At 40.7% G+C, this 27388-nt stretch overlaps 1 pseudogene; it reads left to right on the forward strand.

The window, feature by feature from the left end:
- Positions 1–11265, forward strand: part of LOC127670530 (40S ribosomal protein S15a-like) — a 55789-nt pseudogene extending 44524 nt beyond the window's left edge.
- The last annotated feature ends 16123 nt before the right edge of the window (positions 11266–27388 follow it).

Below are 27388 nucleotides of genomic sequence, written 5' to 3' on the forward strand. Positions count from 1 at the left end.
GCTACAGGCTGTGGAGGAAGGATCTTGTTCATCCGTCTGATAATGCTCCTCACAGTTGGTGGAATGCTTTGTTCCAAAAGAGCCCTTTTTTCCTATAAAATTATTCACAAAATATTTCCAGAACCAAAAATTTCCAAAGGACACATCTGTCTATCTCAGTATGTAGCTCTGTCTTTTTGTTTTCTCTTCCATTGATTCATTTTTTAAATATTTTTGGTATATGTCTTTGTGTGTATGCACACACATATATGTGCACAGGTGAGTGTGTGTGTTTCTGTGTGTTGTCTGTGTGTGTGTGTGTGTGTGTGTGTGTGTGTGTGCGTGTGCCTGCATGTGGCAATTTGTGCCCATGCAGTCCAGAAGAGGCCATCAGATCCCTTGGGGCTGAAGTTATAGAGAGTTGTGACCTGTCCAGTATGGGTGCTTGGAACTGAATTCCATTTCTCTATAATAGTAGTCCATGCTCTTAACCATCAGGCCTCTCCAGTCCTCTGATAATTCTCCTGAATAATACTATTAAATTCCATCTCTGTCAGACTTCTGAAATTACCTTTGAATGTGAGAAAGATAAGAACAGGATAGGATTTTAACGTTGGTAATTATTGAACTTAATATGGCAAATAGAAGGTCTCAAAAGACACAAAGATGTCATGATTGTGACCTCTCTGAAGGTTGTGACCATCTTCACAGTCCTGTAGTCTCCTCTGATCTGAAGTTTCCTTGTCAACCATTTAAGTTTCCTATGGGTAATGAAAAATAGCAAATGAAAAATTCCATAAATATTATTTGCGGTGCTACCTCTGAATCTTCAGATGTGAATATGTAGCTTGGAGTGATAGAAAAATACAAAGGGACCATACAGGGAAAACAGCTCCACAGAAGGAAAATATGAGACATGAGTTCTCTGAAGGGGAAAAATTGAAAAAATTAGAGAACTTGAAATAGGAAAGGGAGAGGGATCAGGGATAAATGACACCATAGGAATCGAGTCATTATTGTTTAACATTCTATGCAATATGTATATATGTATATACACTTTAAATAAATTACACTAACAGTAATAATACTCCCCCCAAAGAATCACAGTCTATCAACAAAAATTCTAATACTAGACATGAGAAACCACCTTTTGAGTTGTTAGTCAGAGGAGACCAAGCAACTCCCAAAATAATATAGGTTATCATGATTTTCCTTGGTTGGCTCCCAGGACTAGAAGGTAGGACCCTATTTCCAAAGACAGTGTATACTTTGGATGTGGGACTTGGCAGATACCAGATATATCTGACCCAGAATCCTCCTACCTGAGGTCTAATAATTCCTGGAGGTGCTATACTAACTTCTGATTGGGAAAAGCAATCAATAGTTCTACCTAGCTCTGATGCCTATACACCACAACAATCCTCAGGGAGAACAAGATATTCCCAAGTGCTCAATGTCACTCTTACACCTTGGAAGTCAACAACAGCCATCAAATTAGACAAAAGGCCCACTCAATTGGAAGGAAGTAGGGACTGATACTGTAAACCTAGCCAATTGCCCATGGCTAGGGTTATGGAACTTAAAGAACCTACTTACTGGCATATATCTAAGCCAGTATAATGTTTATGCATTCTAAATACTTATCATTATACCCACAGTTAAATGTAGCTCTCAGCCCTCCTCAAAGAAGCTCTTTTTTGCAGCAGAGAGTATTACAAAAAAACCATAACTAGACAAAAAATATAGAAAACTACTGACTGACCATGCCCTACTCCAGTTCATATATCTACAACACAATCCCTACACCTGAGCCTCAGGGAACATTAGAGAAGTGGAGGCAGAAAGATTGTAAGAGAAAGAGAAACAGGAAGTTGGCTATGAGATTTTGGTCTTCTATATATAAAACAGGAAAGATTCAGCCATGAAGTTGCAGCAATAGGACTGTTCAAATAATGCCTACACAATGACAATATCAGTTGACATACCAAAATAACTAGGAGGAATCACATAAGATATCACCTCTAGATGAAGAGTTGTAGGAAATTAATGATTATTGAAAGATGGAGGCTCAGTCTTGCCCAGGGCCCATAATTGGTTATTCAAAACAAGTAAACAAGAACTCATCCCTAAAAGCATATACATATAAGCAACATTACATAGTCTCAGTACATTGCATTGTGTGTGTGTGTGTGTGTGTGTGTGTGTGTGTATGTGTAAAACAATAAAGAAAAATAGGTCACGGATTTGAAAGGGATTGGGGAGACACAGGAGAAGCTGGGAGGAGGATGGGGGATAACATAAATAAATACATAATATAGGGAATTAAAATTTTTTAATTCTATAATCAATTCAGAAGCTTTAACTATGCACTGCTATGATAGTGTGATAAAACCTTAGACTCCATCCAGAATGTGAATCACTTATACTGTGGAAATTTCCTGTCTGATTGTCAGTTGCTTAGTTGACTATCACTGTGTCATAGTGTTTGTATGCAGGGGTCAGTTCTGTTGGTTTTGGTTCCACTGGGAGTCTTGGATGATAACTTTATCATAAGGAGGAACCATTCTATATATTCCTTTGCTACAATTCCCCACTTCTGGTACTAATTTCAGTAACTGATAAACATCTTTGATTATAATGCACAAAAACTAATTCAAGATGATTTAAAGGATATGGAGGAATTTCTAGAGGAAGGACTTGGCTGTAACCAGAGGAAACCAGAGAATATTTTAGAATCTACTTCCATTCCAACTTTTCAGGCTCTCATCTCTGTGGATAAATTGGTACTATCTACTACTCAGAGCATTGAAACAAAAGCCAAATTCCAAACAGAGACCCTCCAGTTGACTATATTTTGACCTATATTCATTTTCTAAAAAACAAAAAAAGAATCCTTGATTAATAATCCCTATACATATGAGCAAATTATCATTATTCAAAGTAGAAATGGGTGTTGTGTCAAAAGTGGGGGATTGATATCAGAGAGCAAAGAAAAGGAAAAAAAGAATAAATTACTGAAGTTTTGTATGATCTGGGTGTCTCTGGGGACCTTGTTGTGCCCCATCTCCCTGGCACTGTGCTGAGGACCAAGTATGGGTAAAAGAAGAGATACACACTTCATACTCAGTACACACACACACTCAATACATAATTCCCACCTCACTCATATGACTACAACCTTCAATTGTGTGGAAGCTATATTTTCTAGGTATTACAGTATTCCCAAAAAAGAATAGTTAACCTTTGATAAATACATTAAGATCAATAATTAGAGTTGGTTATGTTTTAAATATTTGTATCACTTTATTATCCCACCTCTCCTTATTCATTTTTCTTATTAATCCTCCCCCACCCATTTCTTTCTTTTCACCCTTAGCCTGAAGCTATTATTTTTATATCTAGGACTAAACCCTTTTCAGTGTCTAAATCTCAGGGGGGACAAAAGCCATGAATCCATAAAGATCTATGTAAATACAAAACGAATGGCAATACAGGTTCCTTGATTAGATTCCCTATCATGAAGTAAAAAGCCCAGGCTGGTTTTTATTTTTTTCCTTTAAGTTATCTGGTGTGCAGAGTAAGAGGTATTTTGTTCTCAGCCATCCACCACAGTCAGAGGACATTCTCCTTTTGTTTATAACAATTGAAGGAAGCACTAAAGTTTCCTAAAGTGGAGGGCAGTAACTTGAGGAATAAAAAACAAAAACAAACAACCAAAAAAGAAAAGACCAATAAACAACAACAAAAGCCTTCATTAGAGAAAAAGTAAGGCACAGAGAAGAGCAGAGTGGACAGTGAATTTAATAATTTAAACTTTAAATCTATTTCCTCATTCAGAAAGATTCTTCTTATGCCTGTGAGCAAGCCTTCTAATCACAAAAACCAACCGATCCTTTTTTCTAGTTAATGGCATTCAGTAGGTGCCACCAATGCTACTTGGAGTGACATCTGGCAATGCAAATTCTATTTACATTTAACCTACTAACACCCAAGGCTCATCCTAGCTGGGAGGCCAAGCGGAAGCTTCATTAGTTAGCCTAGGCATTTCTTTTCCTTCTTTTAGAGAACAATATCTGGCAGATAATTAGAGCCTTAGTTCTCTTTGAAATATTATCCTAGTGGGTTTGTGGCTGTTGCTGCTGTTGCTGCTGCTGTTACTGTTGCTACTATTGTTAATGTTACTGTTATTGTTGTTGCTGTATTAGAAGACTTGGTTTTGCTTTTTTTAAATTAATACGTAAAATAGGGGAAAAAATAAACAAAAGACTAATCACAAAGACAATACTGAATCCAGGGTTTCCCAGGTTTAAAGTGCATCAAGTCACCTGAAGATTTGATTTAAAACACACGTTCCACTCCTGGGACTAGGAATGGGAGTTTTCATTTCTAACAATCACCCTTGTGGAACAGCCGCTATGGGTCCAAAGACTTCAGTCTGAGTAGTGAGAACCAAACTAGTGAGCTCTGATCCACCCAACTCATGAGAAATCAGTCTGCTTGCAACTTTTCTTTTTGCCGTAATTTTTGCCACCTTCCTCACACACCCTATTTTCTTTCAGGTTGCAGACTGTGAACATTAGCAGATACAAAGAATCTTCCCCGCACACATCATCCACACGTCCTGTGTTCCTGTGTTTCACTTCCCACCCTCGTTTGGAACAAACTATGGACCTAATGTTATATAATTCTAATTGGCTTCGCCGCACCAAACTCTTTAATTCAGACTTGCAGATCTTGGTGGAAGTACTCATGCTTTTTCATAATCCCTTTTCTAATAAACTCCATTCCACTTACGAGGATAAGGGCCAGCCACAGCTATGCATATGGTGCTATTTACGCTATTTACAAGTGTTAAAATTCAAGAATCACTAACATGCCCCACCCAAGAGTCAAGATGGCCGATTTTAAGTTTTGGATTATACCACTTAACTTTCAGTTCTTCCAACTTTACAATTTTGTTTTATGGTGAGGTTCCCCCCCCCCATCTCTTTTTTTGAGCAAAGGTCAGGGGCATTCTACCCAAAGTGAACTCCTTTCTATAATACAAAGAAGTCATTTTAAAGAATCTGACTAGCCAGCTACTGGAAGGTGTCATGTTACCATTGGTTTGAGTCAAATACACACAAACACACAAACACACACACACACAAACTCTCTCACATACAAACACTAACTCTCTCACATATACAAAATCACACACATACAAACTCACACATACACACATAAACTTGTTCTCGTATACGCACAAACTCTCATGCACACACACAAACTCACATACACACAAACTCAGACACACACACAAACACAGACTCTCTTTCTCACACATACACAAACTCACACACACAAACTCACATATGTTCTCTCTTATACACTCACATACAAATTCACACATACACACATAAATTTGCTCTCTCTCTCACACATACAAACTCTCTCACATACACACAAACTCTCTCACACACAAACTCACACACATAAACTCACATATAGACATTCTCTCACACACATACACACACATACATACACACACACACATATACACACCAACTTCTGTGTTAGCAGTTTGCACCATGTCCTTGGGAGATTTCCCAGAGTCTCCCTAGGAAAAGAAGAGTTAAGCGCACAGCGCTGCTGCCCTCTCACTGGAGTAGATTGATAGCATGCTGTTCTATTTTTTTTCCGCCTCCTAATATGAAGCTTCTCACCAGACAGGGGGATCAGGTTTGTAATCCTTCTCAAATTCTGTTGAATTGAGTTTACTGCTTTGACCTTTGCAACAATACACATTTTTTTTTTGAATGACTGTATGTTGTGTTTCTTCAGGGGATCTGAAGTTATAGGAGCTCCAGAGAGGGTAGGAGGGGGAAGGAAGGGATGCTGGGGAGGAATCTAGAGCGATGGTGATGTTGTGTTTGACCTTCCAGACCAGAGATTTGTACTCCTGTGACTGAAGAGTTCTCGTAGCTCTACAGATTAACACTGGAGAGGTTAAATGGCAGGCCTGAATTGCATGGAGCAAGAAACTAGGGAATTTTTCCAGTCAACCAAGTGCTGTATTGAGGACACTGATATTATCCATAATGGCCGTCTGCCATGCTTTGTCTCCCCAGAAGATTTTTCTCTGTTTAACACCCTCTGCACACAGTCGTGCTGAGTTTCTCTACTCATGGGAACAGGAGAGTAAACAATCATGTAAGAGGACATCGAAGGCCATCAGAAGCTCCTCTGGAAGTAGACATGTCCCTATGGAGGGGTTAGCTACTGTCATTAGATAACTCAAGCCAAGTTGAGGATCATACAGTATTAAGGTGACCCTACGAATTGCATTCTCATCATGAAATTGCTGATTGTCCAGTCTTTGAGGAAAAAAAAATCATCCAAATCCTGATTCTGAAAATTCTGCCCAGTGTCTTTTTACTTAGCACCCTCCAGGGCCCAGAGAATCCCTCCAAAGCCAGGGATCTGGGGACTCGCTGTTCTGCCTGAGCACATGATCTTCTGTTAATTGTCTCACAAAAGACAGGAAATCCTTTCTTCCCCACTGGATATTGTGAGGATTAAACAGAGAGAAAATGAGAGAGATGACAGATGCATACAGAAATGCATAGATGACTGGTAGGTAAATGGTAGGTGATAGGTAGATGATTTAAGAGAAATGGATATATAAGAGATGAATGGGTAATAGGAAGATGATACATGAATAGATAGAGGATAATATATGGGTGGCATAGCAAAACAATTGAGCAAGCTATCAAGAACATAAACACAGTTCTTACAGCACTAAAGACAGATTTCACTAAGTCCATTTTACAAGCAGGAAACTGAACCTTAGAGAAGTTATGGAGAATTGCCTTCATTCATTATTTCAAGTCACTTGATGCCCTGGATTTAGTAAATCCAAAGGGAAAATGGAGGGCCCCCAAAGGGAACAAAGCATTCTGCAACGGTGCTGCGCGCAGCTGCGGATTGTGCCAGAATTCTAGTCTAAAGGGTGGTGTTCAGTAGCACTACAGTGCTGTTGTCCGCGGTCAGCTTTTGCTACTCAGCTGGGTTACTGTGAGACCTACAGCAAGTTAGAGAACATTGTCATGCATTAATTCCAAAGGTACCTGCTGCCTATCCTAATACCAAATCCTGTGTTTGCGAATGGTTGAACTCTTGCAGAAAATCTTACTAGGCAAACATCTAGATTGGATGGCAGGGATAATTGTGCATGTGCTATGTGGGATCCTGTCTAACCAGATGCAGGTTCGTTCGTTCTATCTATCTATCTATCTATCTATCTATCTATCTATCTATCTATCTATCTATCTATTCATCCATCCATCCATCCATCCGTCTATCTATCTATCCATCCATCTATCTATCTATATATCTATCTATCTATCATCTATCTATCTAGAGGAGGGAGAGAGATAAATATGTGTCTGTCTGTGTGTCTGTGTGTCTGTCTGTCTATCTGGCTCTCCCTCATCTCTCTCTGTCTTTGTCTCTGTCTCTCTTTCCCCTACATGTATGCTTGTGTGTGTGTGCGTGTGTTTTCATCTTCTTTACCATGCCCAACATCAACTCAGAGAGTAAGTACAAGCTCTCCTGTGGAATTCCATACTTTCAAAATAAGTCCCAATTCCCAAAAGCTTCAGACATATTAATGGAATACTGAATGAATGTACAGAAACCTGGAAGAATTAGAAAGGAAAGATATGGCACTTAAAAGTCATTGAAATATTGATGGCAAAGTAAAAAACAAGAAGTTAAGAGTTAGACCTGAGGTAAGGCTGGAATAAGCCCTGGACTAGCACCCACTCTGAAACTTCTTTACTTAACAGACAGGTAAATGGTGAGCTCCTGCGTACCTGTGCTCAGTCTCCTGGGAACAGGAGGATGAACAAGACGGATGAACAACCTCCTCACAACAATCGATGGAACCAAGGACTGTGGACTGTTGTCTCTGAAGCCAAGAGTCAAAATAAATCCTTACTAAACTGTCTATGTCAGCGAGTTTGTCATAGCAATGAGCGGATGACAGAAATGTCCCCTTTCTCTCAGCCAACAACTATTTTACATTGGGATCCTACCATCTAGTTCATCTCCTGGCACTGGCCTATGGCTTCTAAATTCTTCTCTAAGCCTTAACCTTGCAACCTAAGCCATTTTTCTATTCTGAGATGCAACTTCAGTGCATGGCATAGACTTGGCACAACCTGCACTGGGAGCCGGGTTTGTGGCTCAGCAGTTCTATTGCTTTTGACTACTGTTTGAAGTCACCCTGGTTTTAGTTTCCTCATCCGAAAAGCAGGGTCTGTGAGATTCACTTCTTCAAAGGATTGGTCCGAGCTTTAATATGGCTTAGATCAAGAACTTAAGACAGTTCATAGGAAACATGTTAAAAGATCGCTCATCAGTATATCCACTGTAGTCTGGCTTGTGAGTTATCAATAGGAAGACATGCTGTCTGCCTTAAGAAAGGGGGAGTTTTTTGGAGGATACAAACTGTATCCATCTCCATATTCTCATCACCCCTACATTTTATACAAGCAGTTTGTTACACCAGTGGTAAGATACAGATAAGACTGAAATCTCAGGGTTCCCATCTGCCCATCACTGCCTCTGCGCTCATAGACTGGGGAGCTTGGGACACATTGCACAATAATTCTCTGCCTCCATGTAAGGAAAGGCTAAGGACAGACCTGTGCCCTAGAGATGCTATGGAAACAAGGTAACGTGGCAAAGGACTGGGTAAGTAGCTCCCAGCCATGAGTGTTTCCCAAAGCCCAGCTGCCTGGACTTGTCCTTGCCTAGGAGTGAAAAGCTGTGACTTGGAAGTTTAAATGAAATGTCACTTAAGAGTTGAACTAGCAGTGACTGACAAAAAAAGACCACAAAACCTCATTCATGTCCTTCCTTGTGTTGACAGACAAGCTGAATCGGAGGGTCTTCAGAGGCCACCAGCAGCCCTTTCCCTTGGAGGAAGTTGTACTTTTCTGACTTAGTTGCAGGTGAGAGGGCTGTGGGGGGAATCCTCCTGCAGTGTGTTAGATCCACCCATTGCTGTGACAAACTCGCTGACACAGACAGTTTAATAGAGTAAGGATTTATTTTGACTGTTGGCTTCAGAGACAACAGTCCACGGTCCTTGGCATCTATTGATCCTGAGCTGTTGTGAAGAGGAGGCTGTTCATTTGTGGTAGACAGGAAGCAGAGTGCAGGAGTAACAGAAAAGGCTCAAGGTATGCTACAGAGATGGGGTAGAAAGATTGTAGGGGCCAGAGGACCGGGATATTTATCTCAAGGTTTCAAGGTAGTCTCTCCTTTGAAAGGAAAGGGCTGGAGACATGGGCTTAGCTGTTAAAGGCTGGGCTTACAACTGGGAGGGGAGGGGGACAAAAAAGAGGGAGGGGAAGGAGAGAGAGAGAGAGAGAGAGAGAGAGAGAGAGAGAGAGAGAGAGAGAGAGAGAGAGAGAGAGAGAGAGAGAAGACAGGGCAGAAGGTAGAAGAGAAGGAAGGGGTAGACATCTGGAAAGTCTGGGGAGGTAAATATGATCAAGATAAAAATTTTCTTAGAATTAATTTAAACATTTCTCTCTCTCTCTCACACACACACACACACACACACACACACACACTCACACATACACACACACTCTATCTCTCCCATCAACCTACTTCTTCTAAACAGACCCTATCTCTTAAGCCTCCAAAACATCCCAGAATAACATAACCAGCTGGAGACCAAGTGTTTCATGCACCAGGCTGTGTGAACCTTTCGAACTGAGATCACAAATCCCATCACCAGAGCTCCCATGGCTGGCGCCCCCACGGCAGGTCTGTTCGTCATGTTGCAGAAATAGGTTGGGAGTCCTTGGCAGCAGGTCTGCAGAATTCTACAGCATTATGCAAAAGCAAGACAATACATCACCCTTAAGTAGAAGAGAGCAGTGGAATCTGGCCTGGTTTGTAGGTAGGATGTAGGAGGAGAGAAGGAAAAAAAAAAAAAAAAGCAAACACAGTCTAAGCAAAAGTCAGCAGATTGTAAGGCAACCCCTGGTCAAGTAACACTAATAAAACCAGAAATCAAATAAGGAGGAGCCTCTGGCCTCTTCTATAGAACAAGGTCTTCAAAGACAAGCAAAAAAAAAGACAGGGTCTTTCCACAGGGTGCCCAGACACAGCTCCTAATCTCTGCCCCCACCCCCACCCCATCACCACTCATGAATTTGGGGGTAATTTCACCATTATTGTGATTTGAAATAATTCCAGAGCTCAGTTCTATTGTTGTTCTGCATACAGTGAGTAAGGAAACATTTTTACCAGCATCTTTGGGGCGCCTTTTCCTTTGATTTTCTCCAGCTTAATGACATTATTGGGAGGGCTTCGGGGACCGTTATGCAGATGCACTTCCTGGCGAAGTTGCTGCTTCAGGAGAAGTCATTACTTTTTGTGGGCCCCACAGGCACTAGAGAGGCCCGCTTCTATCAACGGCTCCCTACGACAGTTACCTCATGAAAAATACGTTATATGTCAAATTAACTTCACTGTGCAGACCTCAGCTAAGCAGGCTCGGGACATCTCCCTAACGGAACTTGAAAGGTACCCAGAGTTTTAATTAAAATCAAGAATGTAATTGTGCTTAGTTTACTCCTCAGAGATTGTCTGCAAAATAATACGGAACTCTCGCCCTTGGTTTCTGACAGAATAAATGAAACTTGATTTGTTCTTCCCTGTAATGTTTATTACCAGGGAAACTACATTTTAATTGTTGTTGACAAATATTCTGATTTATGGGGTGCATAAAATGGAACACAAGCCACAGTGGCATGTGTCTCCTTAATTTTTCCTCACAAAATGTGGCTTCAGGAGGCTGTGCTAGCTGTCTATCACGGGTATCCTTTAGGCCAGAGCATCTTAAAGTAAGTCACCAGATTGGATCTTGACTAGCAGAAAAAGAACCATCTGTCAGGAAGAGACGTGAGCCGTGGGTGAACGCATCACTTCTTGCCAACATAGGGAGGGCACGAAGATCAACAGGAAGAACAGCAGTGTCCAGCGGACTCTATCCAGAAACTGGGTTCGCTTTCCAGCATCCCAGTCATGCATTTTTAATTCATCACATGGCAAAGAGACAAGGCTCACACTAATTGGCACCATTAAAAAAAAATCCACACTATCTCAGAACTATTCAGTCAGGGGGACTCTGTATCCTTAACTACACGGACCATTTTGTATTCTGTTTAAAGTTTGCAGCTGAAACCGGCTGACATAGAAGAGGCTCTGGAAATCATGTAAGCTAGATTCCATTCAGCTCACTAGCTGAGCAAGAAAAATACTGAAGGTAAACAACCACGCATTCTTTTATTTTTCTGAAACAAAGTCATAATGTATCAGGGAATTGATATGACGTAGTCCTTCAATTAATGGTATATGGTATCCCTTAAATTGTATAGTCAGCTTCCCAGCTATTAATGAGCTCTTCACCCACAGAGTTAACCAAATAAGGACAGAAAAATCTCTGGAAAAAAGTAAACAGTTGTGTCTATACTAAGCATAAACAGATTTTTCTTCTTGCCATTATTCCCCCAAGGCAATGAGCTATAATTATCTACATAAATTTGATATGATGTTCAGTATTATAAGTAACTTAAGAATGAATTAAATAAAATATATAGGAGAAGAGCTGTGGATGTAGCCCATTGGTAGAGCATTGATATGCATGCAAAAGCCCTGGTTTCAATATCCATCACCACAAAATCAAAACCTTAGTTTTCTTAAAGTATATAAGAGGGTTTATTAGGTTGCATACAAACATTATGTCATGTTATAGAAGGGACTCGAACATCCATAGATTTGAGTAGCATAAGGGTCCTGGAATAATCCCCAAAGGAGACAGAGAGATGGGTGCATGTTATAAAGTCTTCCAGACAGTAATAAAAAATGTCTGCTTACCTTATCACTAACCTGCTCATTCTATAGTTGTGCTTCTCAAATTAAGGGTCATGACCCTTTGTTGGGGGGGGTGCTCAACTAAGCCTTTCACAGGGGTCACCTTAAGACCATTGGAAAACACAGATATTTGCATTATGGTTCATAAAGCAGCAAATTACAGTTATAAACAACAACAAAAATAATTTTATGGTTGGGAGTCACCACAACACGAAGAACTTTATCAAAGGGTCATAGCATTAGGAAGGTTGAGAACCACTGCTATCATGGATATTTTTTGCACGTATGACCTTAAGAAAACTAGAATAATTATCAATTAGGTCTAATAAGGTACATTTAAATATATGCTAATATATGTGAGAATTATTAAGAGAAATTATCATAATACCTACTGAGCACTTCTCTCTGCTAGATGTTAACCTTCCATAATACATAAAATTGCTGTTCTGTTCTTCCTGTGCCTCATGCTAGAAAAAAGCAAAATGGGTGCTAATGGAAAGACCTCCCTGCCTTCCGTAAAGCTGGGTCTGATTACAGACGTCGGGTACTTTGGGCTCAAGGTTTTCCTTGTGGCTGCTTTCTCAAACTTATATTCCGACATACTTTGCTTTTACGGCATTTTTAGCTTAAAAGGCTCTCTCGGGCATAATTAAATCATTTAATGTTCCTGAGTGTTATTTTCCTCCTTAAGAAATGCAATTTTCTGTCATTTCTTTCATTTGAACTACCATGAGAGTGCCTGCCTAGGTGCATACCTGTCTTGGGACGTTCCTGCTGATAGATTTCCTATGATTGGACTTTAAGAAGTCAATGTGGTACGACCCTACAGCAGAGGGACAGGGGTTGGGGGCATGCACTGTGGGCTTGGTTTTCCGCTTCTACCACTCTTTTCAACCCAGGAACAGTCAAACCTTTTCCTAGACTTGCCATTTGCAAAGTTCAAAGAAGAAAAGGGGGATTTTTCTCTTCTTCTTTGATTTGGGCATTTTTAAAGTCTCACTGAAAATTTTACCACAGACCATTGAAACAGCAGTAGTAATGGCGCGCAAGGTGATACCGTACAAAGGGTCTGGGAGGAAATTTGGCTACAACTGCTCAATTTAGCATCTTTACCAAAAGAAAAGAAGCATCATACATGATTGCTCCATTGTTACGTCTCAAGCTTCTGAAACAAAACACCACAGGATGTGTGGCCTAAACAACAGAAATTCATCTTCAAATGGTTCTTGAGAAAAAAAGTCTGAGGTGAAATGGATAGCAAGTATAGCTTTTCCTGAGGCCAGCCACTCTTCCATGGGCCCTTGTGTCCCATGGTGTCTGAGCACATGTGTCCCTGATGTCTCTCCTGGAACATCAGCGGTATTGGATTAGGACCCACCTGTATGACTTTCCTCTACCTCTGTCAATACTTCAACTACCCTAGCTCACACATGTTCTCAGGTACTTAGGTCCAAAACCTCAACAACAACAAAAAAAAAAAAAAGATTTTCAGGGGACACAGCTCAGTTCTTAGCAGCTAAAACTGTTAAGTGTAGAAAGGACAGAAAGAGTAAAGCTCACTAAATATGTCCAAGATACAGAGAAACTTTGAGCAACATAAATATATAAACACCCAGCATTTGGACCTTGAAATATCTTTCTGTATCTGAATGGGTTCTATGCAAAACTGTAGGGCTCACAGCCCAAGACCACACCCTCAAGAGAAAGATTCCAGGGATGGATAATCAAAAGCATATCACCGTTCAAAGGACACTTCTTATAAATCTAGCCTCAACCTCATTCCAAACCCAGATTCAGATCAATGTTGTTGTGGACCATGAGCACCTCCAAGGGGGACTCTGTCATACACACCATTATGTCCTTGTGCCCAGCAACAGACCTGATTCATTCTGAGGGATGAGACTGTTTCCTCAGCAGAAGCAAGGCCTTTGTTAGCAAAGTAAATAAATAGACTGTGGAGTCTTAACTCCTGCTGGCTTCATCTTCTTAGGCAGGACTCTCTGGTGTTTCTGCCAGAGTGGTATTTGAGATAGAATGCCAACTGTAAATAAGATGAAGATTCACTTTAAGAATCTACTTTATTCATTCTTAGTGTTTACTCAGAACGTATTTGCAGAATGTATTAAGGCATTAAAAGTTTCTAATGGAGGTGATGATAAACCATCCTTTGGAATGTTGGGGGCATCATGAGATGATCTAAATGCTTCCACCAAACTCCAGAACACTTCAAAATGTGCATCCTCTCTTTAAGAAACACTGGACGCATTCTTTGCTTCCCTGCTCCTAGATCTCATTTGCATTGCACCAGACAAGCATTTGAACAAGCTCTTGATTTGAGCCTCTATTGATTTTCCAGCCACCCAACAAACTCTCCTAAAAATAATTGGTTTTCAGTAATAATCTATAACTTATACACATTAACATAGAGATAAAGGGAAACCGAGCCATTTAAGTCTGCCACATTGCCGTTCTAGTTAATGGGTGATGGGTCTATGAAAGAATCAGACCTATCCTTCACTTTGACTTTGGGCATTTTCTTAAAGATCAGCTGATTTAAAAAAAATTTTTTTTTGCTCTCTCATGCAACATTACACATGTTTTGTCTAAAAACCTAAATGGCTTCACCTCGTGCTCTCTTTTATCTTTATATTAGCCTTGTTTTATATTAGCATTGCTTTACTTTAACAAATACCTGATACAATCCACCTAAAAGAGAGAAGGCTTTGATAATTTAAGCCCATGATCAACTGGCAACTTTGCTTTGATGCCCCAAGAGAGACTGACCATCATGATTGAGACATGTAGTGGAAGAAGCTGGTGACATTATGGTGACACAGAGATAGGAGCGATTAATAACAAAGATTAGCCAGGGTGGGAGGAGGGGAAGAAGAAGCCACAGCCATGCTGCCAACATCAATTCCTTTACATCCTCCCCTACTATATGTATCTTAACGGTTCCCCCATGGGCCCCAGCATCCAGCACCCCAGACTTTCCTCTGTCTCCTCAGATGCAGTGTTTGCCCTTTACATGATGTTGCTACAACTGAGCCGCCCTCTCTCATCCATCCCATCGCCTCCCTGAGCTAAATCATTTCTCCCTAATACAGGAATAGCAAAATCAGTGTCCCTGTCACAAGTTCACACTTACATATCCACCGCCACCTCCCCTTTCTCTTATAAGGCTATCACAGTTGTCACTGGCATTTATCCTGGCGATCCTTTAATTAATGTCCATCCATCTTTAATTAATTTCCTCTGTGGAAACAAGGTCAGCATGGCTCCCTTATACCTCATCATACATAGTCCCTGGTACCTCACTGAATCCTTACCATCTTCTGTTGAATAAATAAACGGCTTCACCCATGCTCTAACTCTACCCACTGTGTTTCCAGGATGCTGCCCTGATTTCATGAAAACCAAACTATCTTCTCCATTATGAAAGTTGGTCTTCATGAGAATTCCTTGGGGATGAACAGGGGCCAACACCTCACCTAGTCATCAGGAGAGTCATCCGTGTGCACGAGGCTCAGTGCATGACAAAACATAAACTCCAAGGCTGGAATTTTTTCCCAATCACAAGCTATTAATAATTTAGCAAAATTAATTCAAAACACTTCACTCAACACTGAAACAGAGCTGAGGAGGAAGTGATGCGTGCGCCTGTCTTCCAGGGTTGAATTAAATACTGCAAACAGCAAAGGAAAATGCCATCACTCCTTCTATAGAGCACAAGTCGCCACTTAGAGTTTAATTGCTTTTTCTTTTTTGTCTTTCTAAAGATATTAAGGAAGAAACATCCAAGACACAAATAAGAATCTTTATTTCACACAGGTGAATGATTTTCCATTGTAATAGTCATTTGTTCAGACCTCAAAAAAAAGAAAACAACAAAAAAAGCTGAAGGAATGTCTTCTTTTTTTTTTTTCTTCAGCATGAAGCAGTCATGAAGTCAAAGCAACATTTTCAGTAATTATTATTATTAGGAGCAAAGAGTGAGGCAGACAATCTGCAGGGCATAGAATTAGCTCTAAAATTTCCAGTAGAGCAGTACTGAGGAAGGAAGAGACGGTACAAAAACAAGTGGGCCAATGTCAGAACAGAATTGCCCAGAAGAAATCCCATTTTGCACAGGGGAGCCTGCTGGATTCTCTGACTCTTGCATGGATGAAGAAACAAAGGGATGGTGGAAAACCTGTCATAGCCACTACTCAGAGGCACGGAGAGATAGGGAAATCTGTGTGGAGCTCTCAGGACCCTGGGAGATAACTGGTATGTCAAGCAAGTTTCAAAACATTAGAACCCCACCTCGCCCTGGGTGTTTATAAAATGCCAGTAAGGAGGACCTGCCTCAGAGTTTTGACCCAGTCCCTGGGATAGATCCAGGCATTTACACATCCATTATGTTCCCAGGGTATTTGGGCAATCCCAGAACCACCTTTAAGAACCACATGCAAGGCAGGAGAGACAGCTGAATGGGTAAGAGCACCTGCTGTGTAAGTATAAGGAACTGAATTAGAAATTTAAAGACAATATGGGTATGGTCACAAATGTCTATCATGCCAACATTACAGGAATGATATACACAAATCCCATGAGTCTTAGTTACAGTGAAAGATACTGTGTCAGGGGAATAAGGCAGAGAATTATGAGAAAAATACCCAGCTTCATCAATCATCCAGCCTCTGCATAACACACAGGTACACACACACACACATATACACACATACACACACATACATATACATAAACATACAATACATATACACATACATACACATGCATACATATACCCATGCATACATATACATATATACACACATACATATACACGCACATACCCACACACATACATATACACATACATACACACGTATACATAGACCTATGCATACATATACATATATATACATATACACATACATACCCACACACAAAGAATAATAGTACTCACGAAGTGACAGCCATGTGTGCTAAGGACTTTATATAAGTCACTGATTCATCCTTTATAGCAATATGGTAAAGAAGAAACACCCTCATCCATCCTCCAAAAAAGAAAGGAAGACTGAGATGGTAGGCAGCTGGCCAGCCCAAGAATGAAAATTCGTGGTTAATTCTTAGGGTTGGTGATCTAACCCTTCAGCTAGAGTCTTCCCAGCATTAGATCCAGTTTTAAGGTCACACCCTTTAAGGGCGCTATCAGCTCCAAATAAGTTACTATTGACCCACATAAACCAATTAAAAATCACTAGTTTCCAAGATTGTATAGCAGTCACAAGCCCACAAACACATCTCCATGTGGTTAGGCTTGAACATGATACAAAAACACTCGTAAGTGTGAGAGTTAAGGAAGCTGCACACAGCCAATGGATGGATGTGCCAAGTCTATCTCTATGTGAGGCACGCATGAGAAAATGGAACACACTGATGACTTCATTCTAAGGATTGTTCAAAACAGGGTGGACTTTGAAAAGTAATATTGAAGATGACCCAAACACCCAACCAGGGCCACAAGAGGAGGTAGCAACAATAATCACAGAAAGAATAAACTGTAAGAGTTCAGGACGTGAAGAAGTCTATCAATGCAAGTCCACATAGAAGCCAGAAGCCCAGCAATAGCGAGATTATAGAAGTACCGCTCATATAAATAGGTTCTTCCCCCAGTACCCACCACTGCCCCCAAAGAAGCCTGCATCCCACAGGAAAAGAAATAGGTAGGAAAACAGCTTTGGAATTTGTAACAGATTCTTCCCTGGTGACATTGGTTACAAAACTCCTCTATATCTCAATTCCTCATCTGTTTAATGAGACTCATAACACCCAACTCAAAGAGTTGTAAGAAGTAAACAAGGTAATGTGTGCCAAGCATACATTGCTACCTGGGGCATTGTGCTAGCTCAGAACATGGCGGCTCTTGTAGTCTTACCTCTACCGTGGCTTTGCTGCTATAGCCATTAATATCACAATCAATAGCTGCTCAAGAAAACAAAACAATTTCTTAAAGTAAAATAATACACAATGGTCCAGACACTCTTCAGTTAAAAGTTCACATGTTCTCTTCCTGGTAATCCAAAGCTTGGCAGTCGGGGTCATGTGGTTTCTAATGACACAGGTGCTCCGGATAGAATTAGAAGAGAAAAGTAAACTAACCTAATAAAGCAGCATTTGGTGCCCTACTTTTCCCCTACATGGTTTACACATTCCCTTAATTAAATTTTTTAGTAAACGTGGCTCCACAGCCGTGCTGGGCTCACTTGGATGCGCTATAGAGTGATTCACAGCATCCATGGAAACTTCCCCCGCTCCACGTGCCAAATTCCTTGCTGTAGGTGCAATATCAGAATTCATTTATTATTTCGCTCCAGCTTAATTAATCCTTTTGCCAGCTACCTCTCTGTGATGGAGTTCTGTTGACAATGTTGAGCAAAGTTCTAAGGCAAAATGGTCTTTGCGATGGGTTTAATCTTGGATGGTCTGCCACTTCTGATTAAACTTCATGAGGATTTATAGCAACCTCTGCCCACCCCACCCCCACAACCCACATGCCTGTAACCTTTTAAGGATGTCTTATACAAAACAGAGGTTGTGGGTTTCTGAAAATCCTTGTTCTAATAATTCTGCTAGATGGCTGACCCTGGACACTCAGCTGTCTCTCATTTCTTCTTTACCCCACCCACTTCCAACCCCACACATATCTCCTCCAAAAATTCCCAGCAAGGGTAAAAATTAACAGCAATCTAATTAATGGCTTGATTTCACCAGAGGAAGGGAGGGAATTTTACAGTGTCTCACTGGAGGATGGGCTTTCTGTCTTTGCTGATGACCCAAGCATGTCTGCTAAGGAGAAATATGGTGTCCCGTGCCCCTCTGATATGCCACAGGAACTGATTGGCTGTGGCTACTGGCATGACAGGTGCAATAAATATTAATTAGCATGCCTGGCTACAGAGGGAGTAATGCTGAGCTGCTTTCTCTGAAGCGTTAAATTGTAGTGCTGGTATCGATGCCTCACCGTCTCTGCCATGGTAGGGAAGCATTTTGAGTTACACGCATCTCTCTATAAGCAACGGAATAAAGGTTTGTCTGTTGCCTAGAATGATGGGGAAAGGAAGTATCGCCTAAGAAGGATGGAGGTACGGCCCTTGGCACTCCCAATGCAATTATCTTTGTCTTTGTTTTCCATCAGTTCAGAGCAGATACACCAATGTATGCTGTGGTTAGGGACTAAAGCTGAAACATCTTCCCTTTGCTGAATACATAGGAAAGGGATTCAAAAATTCCATGTCTGTGATACAGTGACACACACACACACCAGGAGTATGCTTAAATATCAGAGGAGCTGGGTTTAGATTATGGGTCAGCTGGTGGCCTTACAGAGTTCAATCAGAGTACTGGGATTTTCACCAGTGTTTATGGATAAGTAACTATAGCAGCCTAGACTAGGAGAGAGTTACACTGAGGAACTGGAGATAAATTGCCCTTAAAATTTAGCTCTGGTTGGAAACAAACAAACAAAACACACGAGGAAGCTGTGATAAGCAAATTAACATTAGCGCTGATTCTAGGCTCACAGCAAAAACACATTTTGGAAATGGGTATGTTTAGCTGTTTACACCTGAAGTTATAACAAAACAACAGCATTTCACCAAGAAAAGAGGCTCTAATTAAATACTGATATTTTCCAAATCCTTAATTATAATGGCTTACAGTTCTGCCTGAGGGCTTCTCTGGGAGCTAATCTGCTGGAATATTACCACTTACACTTTTTCATTTGTGGAAGATCTTGCTCCCCCGCGAATTGCCCTTTTTTTTAAAGTTTGTTGTAAATGCATTTGGCATTCGCTTTCTGGGAACGCTTCCTACCCCCTATAAAGGAAAGACTGGCAAGAAACATGGCAAGCAAAGTTTCATTCTGGGTGGATTTCTTTTCTCTCCTGCATGGCGTAAATATGTTGATATCTGTTTCTCCATTGCAGCTGCAAAGAAATGAGTTTTGACTATGTGAGCAGGCGTGCTTTCTTTATTCTCTCCGGGAGCCTGGGCAATCTAGCAACAGATCCCAGAGCAAGTATTTCTGGCTACAGTGAGCAGAGGGAAACAGCACCCAACGGGCACTGAGCTAGAAGCTAATGATGAGTTAGCCAGAATCAGTAGGTACCTGGAAACCAGGATTGACCATTTTTGCAAAGTACATCTGCGGTCTTCTAGAGCACAGCAGCTTCCAGTCGGGAGGGATCCTGCTGTTCACCTGGTCTCTCCTCCCCTAAAATACTTCCACCTGCTTAGAGAAGCCAAGTTCATCTGCCCCAGGTGTTTAGAAAGCTTATCTACTGCCTGGAATAAGGCTCTACCGTATTATCCATGTCTCCTGGCCAACAGTTCTCCAACAACAACAACAAAAATCCAGCTGTCAGCAGCTGGAGGGGAGAACGGGCTGATTAGAACCAGAGCCTAAGAACTTTCTCCTTGGCAGGGTGGACCAGGAGACAAATGACTTGACTAAAAAAATAAGTTCCAAGTCGGAACTGGGCTCCACTGTAATCACTTGGACTAGAAGGCCCTGTCTGGCTGTTAGGAACCACTTCACAGCAGTTGCTAAGTTCTTATCATCAAAACGAAAAGTATTGAGACTTGTCCTACTTGGCTTTTTTTGTTGCCATGACGAAGCCCTGACCAGAAGCTACTGGAGAGGGTGAGATTTGGCTTACATTTCTATGTCACAGTCCCTGGGAGAAGTTAGGGCAAGAACTCAAGCAGGAACAGAGGTAGAAGCTATGAAGAAGTGAGGCTTACTGGCTTGCTCAACATTCTTACACAACTCAAGGGCTACCACATTGTTGGGGATGGCACAGCGGCCTGGGACCTCCCACATTAACCATTAATCGACATGTAAAACTACACACCTGCAGTGAGTTGAATAAAAATGACCGACACAGATACACAGGGGATGTCATTATTGGAGGAAGGCCTTATTTGGAGGAAGTGTGTAATTGAAGGGTTGGGCTTTGAGGCTTTAGAAGCTCAAGTCAGGTCTAGTGGCTCACTGTGTCTTCCTGCTGCCTGCAGATCGAGACGTAGAACTCTCAGTTATCTCTCCAGTACCATGTCTGTCTGTACACTGCCTTGTTTCCTGCCATGACAATAATGGACTGAACTTCTGAACTGTGAGCCAGCCCCAATTAAATAGCTCTTTTTATAGCATTGCTGCGGTCATGGTGCCTCATCCATATACATATAATAAAACCCTAACTAAGAAAATAAAACATTTCTATGTAAGGTAGGATTTAAAGTTAAGATGCTAAGAGAATTTCAGGTATTTTACTTTATAATAGCTCATTTGGCACAATATACCCTATTTACTCCCAACTCTTTCCCCCACGCTCCCTGGATACCCCACCACTCTCTAACTTCATGGGCTCTCCTTTTCATTTTGTTTGTTTCTTTGATTTTTTAATCCATTGAGTGTAGTTAGCGCTGTGCTCTGGAGGGTTGCCTGATCCTGACTTGATCTTGTAAGGCGCTTACACAAGTAACCATAACTTCAGGGGGTCCATGGGCTCAATGGCCATGCTGTGTCCAGAATATATCAGGTCGCAGAGTTCTCCTCCCCATCCTCAGATTTGTACCTTCTTGTCATATATATATATATATATATATATATATATTTCCCTTTCATATATATATTTCCCTTTTAAGGCTGAACATTCAACAGTCACTTATTTTCTACACATAACCATACACGATTTTTTTAGACCTCCCAGATGGGCTTTTAATTCACTGTGTAGCTGAGGACAACCACAGATTCCTGACCCCACTTCCAGAGTGCTGGAATGACAGGCCTAAGAAACCGTACTTTTCTTTTACATGGCACTAGGGAGAAACAACACAAAACAGGGCTTTCCGCATGGTAAGTAACCCCTCTACCAAATGCAGCACCTTGTTGGCCCACCAATGAAACCAGGAGCTAGTTAACGGTTTAAACACGGAGTTACCCGGAGGCTAGTTGTCTCGGGTATGTCACTTGGACTCTACAACATCAATTTCCCGATCAGCAAACTAAATGCAGCTTTTCCTCCCTACAAGAGCTATGAGGAGCCAAATGAGATTGTATTTATAATGTTAGAAAAGTGCTCCGTGCTAATAAATAGATGTCATACACAGTAGTTACTGAGTAATAGTAATTACTATAATTATTGCCATTCAATTAAATTCCAGAATCTTTACTATGACCCATAAGGCCCTGCATCATCAGATACCTCCCCAGAGTCACCACAGCATGTGCTGAACAGAATTATGCCCGTCAAGAAGATTCCACGCCCTGCTCCACAAGACCAGGAACCTGATGAATATATTACCTGTGAATATATTACAGCAAACATGTTTAAGGGGATAATCAATTGACTTTAAAAAAAAAAAGAAAGAAAGAAAAGATGACCCTGGATTACCTATATTGGCCCACTTAACCACATGAGCTTTTTTTTTTTTTTTTTTTTTTTTTAACATTTTTTTTTTATTATTCGATATAATTTATTTACATTTCAAATGATTTCCCCTCTTCTAGCCCCCCCACTCCCCGAAAGTCCCGCAAGCCCCCTTCTCTTCCCCTGTCCTCCCACCCACCCCTTCCCACTTCCCCGTTCTGGTTTTGCCGAATACTGTTTCACTGAGTCTTTCCAGAACCAGGGGTCACTCCTCCTTTCTTCTTGTACCTCATTTGATGTGTGGATTATGTTTTGGGTATTCCAGCTTTCTAGGTTAATATCCACTTATTAGTGAGTGCATACCATGATTCACCTTTTGAGTCTGGGTTACCTCACTTAGTATGATATTCTCTAGCTCCATCCATTTGCCTAAGAATTTCATGAATTCATTGTTTCTAATGGCTGAATAGTACTCCATTGTGTAGATATACCACATTTTTTGCATCCACTCTTCTGTTGAGGGATACCTGGGTTCTTTCCAGCATCTGGCAATTACAAATAGGGCTGCTATGAACATAGTAGAACATGTATCCTTATTACATGGTGGGGAGTCTTCTGGGTATATGCCCAGGAGTGGTATAGCAGGATCTTCTGGAAGTAAGGTGCCCAGTTTTCGGAGGAACCGCCAGACTGATTTCCAGAGTGGTTGTACCAATTTGCAATCCCACCAGCAGTGGAGGAGTGTTCCTCTTTCTCCACACCCTCTCCAACACCTGCTGTCTCCTGAATTTTTAATCTTAGCCATTCTGACTGGTGTAAGATGAAATCTTAGGGTTGTTTTGATTTGCATTTCCCTAATGACTAATGAAGTTGAGCATTTTTTAAGATGCTTCTCCGCCATCCGAAGTTCTTGAGGTGAGAATTCTTTGTTTAACTCTGTACCCCATTTTTTAATAGGGTTGTTTGGTTTTCTGGAGTCTAACTTCTTGAGTTCTTTATATATATTGGATATTAGCCCTCTATCTGATGTAGGATTGGTGAAGATCTTTTCCCAATTTGTTGGTTGCCGATTTGTCCTCTTGATGGTGTCCTTTGCCTTACAGAAACTTTGTAATTTTATGAGGTCCCATTTGTCAATTCTTGCTCTTAGAGCATACGCTATTGGTGTTCTGTTCAGAAACTTTCTCCCTGTACCGATGTCCTCAAGGGTCTTCCCCAATTTCTTTTCTATTAGCTTCAGAGTGTCTGGCTTTATGTGGAGGTCCTTGATCCATTTGGATTTGAGCTTAGTACAAGGAGACAAGGATGGATCAATTCGCATTCTTCTGCATGCTGACCTCCAGTTGAACCAGCACCATTTGTTGAAAAGGCTATCTTTTTTCCATTGGATGTTTTCAGCCTCTTTGTCGAGGATCAAGTGGCCATAGGTGTGTGGGTTCATTTCTGGATCTTCAATCCTGTTCCATTGATCCTCCTGCCTGTCACTGTACCAATACCATGCAGTTTTTAACACTATTGCTCTGTAGTATTGCTTGAGGTCAGGGATACTGATTCCCCCAGATTTCCTTTTGTTGCTGAGAATAGTTTTAGCTATCCTGGGTTTTTTGTTGTTCCAGATGAATTTGATAATTGCTCTTTCTAACTCTGTGAAGAATTGAGTTGGGATTTTGATGGGTATTGCATTGAATCTGTATAGTGCTTTAGGCAAAATGGCCATTTTAACTATATTGATTCTACCGATCCATGAGCATGGGAGGTTTTCCCATTTTTTGAGGTCTTCTTCCATTTCCTTCTTCAGAGTCTTGAAGTTCTTGTCATACAGATCTTTCACATGTTTGGTAAGAGTCACCCCAAGATACTTTATACTGTTTGTGGCTATTGTGAAGGGGGTCATTTCCCTAATTTCTTTCTCAGCCTGCTTATCCTTTGAGTATAGGAAGGCCACTGATTTGCTTGAGTTGACTTTATAACCTGCCACTTTGCTGAAGTTGTTTATCAGCTGTAGGAGCTCTCTAGTGGAGTTCTTTGGGTCACTTAGGTAGACGATCATGTCGTCTGCAAATAATGATAGTTTGACTTCTTCCTTTCCAATTTGTATCCCTTTGACCTCCTTATGTTGTCGAATTGCCCGAGCTAGTACCTCAAGTACAATATTGAAAAGATAAGGAGAAAGGGGGCAGCCTTGTCTGGTCCCTGATTTCAGTGGGATTGCTTCAAGTTTCTCTCCATTTAGTTTGATGCTGGCTACCGGTTTGCTGTATATTGCTTTTACTATGTTTAGGTATGGGCCTTGAATTCCTGTTCTCTCCAAGACTTTAAGCATGAAGGGATGCTGAATTTTGTCAAATGCTTTTTCAGCATCCAATGAAATGACCATGTGGTTTTGTTCTTTGAGTTTGTTTATGTAGTGGATTGTATTGATGGATTTCCGTATATTGAACCAACCCTGCATTCCCGGGATAAAGCCTACTTGATCATGGTGGATAATCGTTTTGATGTGTTCTTGGATTCGGTTGGCAAGAATTTTATTGAGTATTTTTGCATCGATGTTCATAAGGGAAATTGGTCTGAAGTTCTCTTTCTTTGTTGGATCTTTGTGTGGCTTTGGTATCAGCGTAATTGTGGCTTCGTAGAAGGAATTGGGTAGTGTTCCTTCTGTTTCTATTTTGTGGAATAGTTTGAAGAGTATTGGTGTTAACTCTTCTTTGAAGGTCTGGTAGAATTCTGCACTGAAGCCATCTGGTCCTGTGCTTTTTTTGGTTGGAAGACTTTCTATGACTCCTTCTATTTCTTTAGGCATTATGGGACTGTTTAGATGGTCTAGTTGGTCCTGATTTAATTTTGGTATTTGGTATCTGTCAAGGAAATTGTCCATTTCCTCCAGATTCTCCAGTTGTGTTGAGTATAGGCTCTTGTAGTAGGATCTGATGATTTTTTGGATTTCCTCAGTTTCCGTTGTTATATCTCCCTTTTCATTTCTAAGTTTGTTAATTTGGATACTTTCTCTGTGCCCTTTGGTCATTCTGGCTAAGGGTTTATCTATCTTGTTGATTTTCTCAAAGAACCAGCTCCTGGTATTGTTGATTTTTTGTATGGTTCTCTTTGTTTCTACTTGATTGATTTCGGCCCTGAGTTTGATGATTTCCTGCCTTCTACTCCTCCTGGGCGAAATAGCTTCTTTTTGTTCCAGGGCTTTCAGGTGTGTCATTAAGCTGGTAATGTATGCTCTCTCCATTTTCTTTTTGGAGGCACTCAGGGCTATGAGTTTTCCTCTTAGCACTGCTTTCATTGTGTCCCATAGATTTGGGTATGTTGTGTTTTCATTTTCATTGTGTTCTAAAAAGTCTTTAATTTCTTTCTTTATTTCTTCCTTGACCAAGGTATCATTGAGTAGAGTATTGTTCAGTTTCCACGTGTATGTGGGCTTTCTGTTGTTTCTGTTGCTATTGAAGACCACTTTTACTCCATAGTGATCAGATAGGAGGCATGGGATTAGTTCGATCTTCTTATATTTGTTGAGGTCTGTCTTGTGACCAATTATATGGTCGATTTTGGAGAAGGTACCATGAGGTGCTGAGAAAAAGGTATATTCTTTTGTTTTAGGATAGAATGTTCTATATATATCTGTTAAATCTAATTGGTCCAAAGCTTCAATTAGTTTCATTGTGTCCCTGTTTAGTTTCTGTTTTCCTGATCGGTCCATTGAGGAAAGTGCAGTGTTGAAGTCACCCACAATTATTGTGTTAGGTGCAATGTGTGCTTTGAGTTTTAATAAAGTTTCTTTTACGAAAGAGGGTGCCCTTGCATTTGGGGCATAGATGTTCAGGATTGACAGTTCTTCTTTTTGTATTTTTCCTTTGACCAGCAAGAAGTGTCCCTCAGGGTCTCTTTTGATGACTTTGGGTTGAAAGTCAATTTTATCTGATATTAAAATGGCTACTCCAGCTTGTTTCCTGAGACCATTTGCTTGTAAAATTGTCTTCCAGCCTTTTACTCTAAGGTAGTGTTTGTCTTTGACCCTGAAGTGTGTTTCCTGTAAGCAGCAAAATGTAGGGTCCTGTTTACGTATCCATTCAGTTAGTCTGTGTCTTTTTATTGGGGCATTAAGTCCATTGATGTTAAGAGATATTAAGGAATAGTGATTGTTACTTCCTATCATTTTTGACGTTATTTTTTAAATTTGAATGCTTAACTTCTTTTGGGTTTGATGAAAGGTTACTATCTTGCTTTTTCCAGGGTGAAGTTTCCCTCCTTGTATTGGTGTTGTCCTCCTATTATCCTTTTTAGGGCCGGGTTTGTGGATAGATATTGGGTAAACTTGGTTTTGTCATGAAATATCTTAGTTTCTCCATCTATGGTGATTGAGAGTTTTGCTGGATATAGTAGTTTTGGTTGGCATTTGTGTTCTCTTAGAGTCTGCATGAGATCTGCCCAGGACCTTCTAGCCTTCATAGTCTCAGGTGAAAAGTCTGCTGTGATTCTGATAGGTCTTCCTTTATATGTTACTTGGCCTTTTTCTCTTACTGCCTTTAGTATTCTTTCTTTGTTTAGAACATTTGGTGTTTTGATTATTATGTGACGGGAAGTATTTCTGTTCTGGTCCAGTCTGTTTGGAGTTCTGTAGGCTTCTTGTATATTCATGGGCATCTCTCTCTTTAGGTTAGGGAAGTTTTCTTCCATAATTTTATTGAAGATATTTGCTGGCCCTTTAAGTTGTAAATCTTCACTTTCATCTATGCCTATAATCCTTAGGTTTGGTCTTCTCATTGTGTCCTGGATTTCCTGGATATTTTGGGTTACAAGCTTTTTGCATTTTGCATTTTCTTTAACTGTTGAGTCCATGGTTTCTATGGAATCTTCAGCATCTGAGATTCTTTCTTCTATCTCTTGTATTCTGTTGTTGATATTTGTATCTCTGTCCCCTGATTTCTTCCCAAGGCTTTCTATCTCCAAAGTTGTCTCCCTTTGAGTTTTCTTAGTTGTTTCTACTTCTGATTTTAGATCCTGGATGGTTTTGCTTAGCTCCTTCACTTGCATGTTTGTGTTTTCCT

This window comes from Apodemus sylvaticus, chromosome 20, assembly GCF_947179515.1.
Source record: "Apodemus sylvaticus chromosome 20, mApoSyl1.1, whole genome shotgun sequence".
In the NCBI taxonomy this organism is placed as follows: domain Eukaryota; kingdom Metazoa; phylum Chordata; class Mammalia; order Rodentia; family Muridae; genus Apodemus; species Apodemus sylvaticus.